We start from the raw sequence: 4,731 nt of genomic DNA, 5'->3' as shown, positions 1-4,731 counted from the left end.
ATCCTCGAAAGATGAAAATCCTCATCCGTCGGCTGTGAGAAAGCCCATTAGCAAAGCCAAACTAATCAAGCTAAATGAGAAGTATGGGTCTGTTTCCAAGAACTTTGTTTCAGGAGAGTGAAGTCAAGCTAAGAAAGGGAAAATGCTAATGTTGGTCACATGACTGTCAACAGTTAAGAGACAGACTTGAGAAAATTGAGGTAAAAATAGAGACTAAAAGGAAAAACAATAGGAATAGTAAAGTAGGGATTACAAACACAATAACTACACACCTGATAAATATGCTCCTAGAAAAATTTGTGTCAAGTGTGGTAGTGTAAATCATTTGTCTGTTAATTGCAAATCTGCCATGCCTACTCCCATGTCTGTTCAGTCTCAATTTCCCAACATGAATGCCATGCCTCCTATGCCTGTTAATGCCATGCCTACACAGAACATGAATGCACAGTTTGCTAATATGCCATTTGCACCTAATCCATATTACTGCTGCATACAGTATGCCTCAAATGCCAATTAGCATGCCTTACTGGAATAACATGTTTACACCAAGCATGCCATTTCCTGTTAGCCATAATATGCATGATATTATTGTGCATTAGTGGTTTCAAAGGTAGTGTCCAATTGACTAAGGAAAATCTGAAATTCCTAAGTCAAATGAGATAAGACCTAAGAAACAGAAGAAGAACTAACAAGGTAGGACTCAAGGAAACTTGGGTACCAAAATCAACTTGATTTGATTTTGATGTGTGTAGGGAAATAGAAGGAATCTTTGGTACTTGGATAGTGGTTGTTCAAGACACATGACTGGTGATTCTACCCTGCTCACAGAGTTTAAGGAGAGAGCTGGCCCAAGTATTACTTTTGGAGATGACAACAAGGGTTATACTATGGGCTATGGCTTGATTTCAAAGGACAATGTCATCATTGAAGAGGTTCCTTAGTGGATGGTCTCATACATAATCTGTTGAGTATCAGCCAGCTTTGTGACAAAGGCAATTCAGTAACCTTCAACAAAGAAGCCTGTGTTGACTAATAGTCAAAGCAACAAAGTGGTTCTCACTGGTGTGAGAAGAGGAAATGTGTACCTAGCTGACTTCAACTCAACTAAAGCAGAATCTGTAACTTGTCTTCTCAGTAAAGCAAGTCAAGATGAAAGTTGGCTATGGCACAAGAAGCTATCCCATTTAAACTTTAAGACCATGAATGAGCTGGTAAAGAAAGAACTAGTAGAGGCATTCCTCTAGTGGAGTTTACAAATGATGGACTGTGTGATGCCTGCCAAAAAGGGAAGCAGATTAAAGCATCATTCAGGGTTGAAACTTGATTCAGCAATTGAAGAGCTTTGCAACTGCTTCACATGGATCTGTTTGGACCAGTCAATGTATTGTCAATCTCAGGAAAAGATTTTGCCTAGTAATTGTAGATGATTTCTCAAAGTTCTCTTGGACATATTTCCTAAAGTCTAAAGATGAAGCTAGTGAAATCATCATCAATCACATAAGGCAAATTAACAATCATCCTGATTTCAAAGTTAGAAGAATCAGGAGTGACAATGGAACTGAGTTCAAGAACTATGTCATGAGAGCATTTTGTGAAGAAAATGGGATCTTGCATGAGTTTTCAGCAGCAAGGACTCCACAACAGAATGGAGTAGTGGAAAGGAAGAACATATCACTTATTGAAGCTGCAAGGATAATGCTTGAAGAATCAAAATTACCAACATATTTCTGGGCTGAAGCTGTAAATACTGCATGCTACACTCAGAACATTTCTCTGATTAATCTAGCAAGATGCATGACTCCTTATCAATTGTTCAAGAATAGAAGCCAAATCTAAACTTTCATGTTTTTGGCTATAAATGATATATCTGAGAAATCAAACTGATCAAAATGGGAAGTTTGATGCTAAAGCAGATGAAGGAATTTTTGTTGGATATGCTATTGGTAAAGCATATAAAGTCTACAATCTAAGAACCAACATTGTTGTGGAATCTATACATGTTGTGTTTGATGATAAAAAGATTGAAGGACTGGAAGATGGAGATTACCATGAGAGCCTCAAATTCGACAATGTTGAGATGGTTAGTGATGAAGTGATGATGAGAGTGATCAAGAAACAGTGTCTAAGGATAATGCAGACAAATCTACCACCAATGAAGCACAAAACTCAACATCCGTTGAGTTACATAATGCCTCATCTGTCGGAAGGCAATCTGTGTTATCCGTCGGAAGACAACCTGCCTCATCCTCGGTACAAAAATTCACCATCCGTCGGGTTATCAAAGGAGCAGGAAGTCAAGACAGGTCACGTATAGAAAATTCTCCCTTCTTAAATCAAAGATCCATAAACTCAGGGGGAGTTTCTAGCATTCAAAACTCAATCACACATCATGACAATCATGAGGCCTCTTCATCTAGAGCTAATCTCCCTCAGCAAAGGAAATGGACAAAAGATCACCCCTTTGAGCTTATTATTGGTGATGTGTCTTCTAGAGTTCAAACAAGAGAACAACTCAGGAAGAATGTCTATACAGCAGCTTTCTGTCAAAGGAAGAGCCAAAGAAGGTAGAAGAAGCTTTGTTAGATCATGATTGGATTTAGCTATGCAGGAGGAGCTAAACCAATTTGAAAGGAATAAAGTATGGAAGCTGGTACCCAAGCCTAAAGGAAATAATCCAATAGACACCAAGTGGGTATTCAGAAACAAGATGGATGAAAATGGCATAGTCATCAGGAACAAAGCTAGATTTGTTGCAAAGGGCTATTGTCAGCAAGAGGGAATAGATTTTGATGAACATTTGCTCCTGTTACAAGACTTGAAGCCATCAGAATCTTCCTAGCCTATGCAACCCATGCCAATTTCAAGGTCTATCAAATGGATGTCAAAAGTGTCTTTCTGAATGGAGGTTTGGAAGAAGAAGTATATGTCAGTCAACCTCCTGGTTTTGAAGATCCAAAGTTTCCAGAATATGTTTATTATCTTCTGAAAGCACTTTATGGACTGAAGCAAGCACCTAGAGCCTGGTATGACACTTTATCAAAGTTCCTTTTGGAAAATCACTTCACAAGAGGTACTGTAGATAAACTTTATTTTTCAGAAATGTTAATGGCTCAAGCATACTTGTTCAAATTTGTAGAGATGATATTTTTTGGCTCTACAGATGAGAAACTTTGCAAAAAGTTTGCCAAATTGATGCAAAGTAAGTATGAAATGAGTATGATGGGAGAACTGACTTACTTTCTTGGTTTACAAGTTAAGCGAGTTAGTGATGGAATATTCATTAGTCAAACTAAATATATTTTTGATCTTTTAAAGAAGTTTGATCTAATGGATTGCACATCTGCAAAACTCCCATGACCACTGCAACTAAGCTTGAATTAAACACTACTGAAAAGTCTGTGGATATTTCAAGTTATAGAGGCATGGTTGGCTCACTTCTGTACTTAATAGCTAGTAGGCCATGTTTAGATATATTGATAATGTCATGGCTAATATGTTTTATGTTTAGATTTCAGATCTTATTTGAACAGAACAAATCAGTACTTAACTGATCAGTACTTATACTGGAAGTCAGAACTTAAGGTACTGGAAGTCAGAACTTAAGGGATATCAGTACTAGTTCTCAGGAGATAGATATCAGAACTTAAGTGCTGAAGGACGATCAGATAAGGACAGTAGCTGATTAAAGTTAAGAAGATCAAGATAAAACATAAGAAGAGATATGCATGAAGAAGGAATTCCGTGAAGAATGGAATACTTGGAATAGAAGATATCTGATTGATATATTTTAGGAAGCAGAAGTATATTCCATATCAATTAGCGAATATCTTGTAACTGTGTAGTATATAAACACAGAATAGAGTTTACACTAGAGGTGTTATCATTATCGAGAATATTATTTATTATAACTCTAGAAGCTCTCGTGTATTTGTTCATTACTGAGAGATAACAGTTCCAGATTGTAACAGAGTTTATTGTTTAAATAAAGTTTGTTTTCTGTTACATAAGTTCTTGAAGTTTGATTTGATTGTAATAAACACTGTATTCACCCCCTCTACAGTGAAAGTGTGACCTAACAAGTGGTATCAGAGCTATCTGTTAACCACACATACAGTTAAAGATCCAAACACATCATGTCTGACACAGAAACTCCAACTAAGCCTACCAAAACTGAGGAATCATCAAAGATATCAACTCAGAGTCGATATGAGACTATCAGAGTTTCCCATATTGAGACCATCTGAATATCCCATATGGAAGGTAAGGATGACCATGTTTCTGGAAGCAACAGATCCAGAATACCTTGATAGAATCAGGGAAGGGCCTCACAAACCTACCAAGCTCGCTGTTGTAGTTGCAGGTGAAGCAGCAATGACCGTACCAAAGGGAAAAGACTGATTACACTGCTGAAGATATAGCATCTATTGCTAAGGATGCCAAGGTACGTCACTTATTGCATAGTGCCATTGATAATGTAATGTCAAACAGGGTAATCAACTGCAAGACTGCTAAGGAGATATGGGATGCACTGGAGACAAGGTGTCAAGGAACTGAAACAGTTAAGAAGAACAGGAAGACAATACTCACTCAAGAGTATGAACACTTTGACTCTAGGACTAATGAGTCATTGACTGATGTATATGATAGATTTGTCAAACTCTTGAATGACTTGTCATTAGTAAATAAGGAGTATGATCTTGAAGATACAAACCTCAAATTCCTGTTAGCTCT

Source organism: Apium graveolens, unplaced genomic scaffold, assembly GCF_009905375.1.
Source record: "Apium graveolens cultivar Ventura unplaced genomic scaffold, ASM990537v1 ctg3616, whole genome shotgun sequence".
NCBI lineage: Eukaryota > Viridiplantae > Streptophyta > Magnoliopsida > Apiales > Apiaceae > Apium > Apium graveolens.
The sequence above is the reverse complement of the archived record's forward strand: the minus strand, read 5'-3'. Positions refer to the sequence as shown.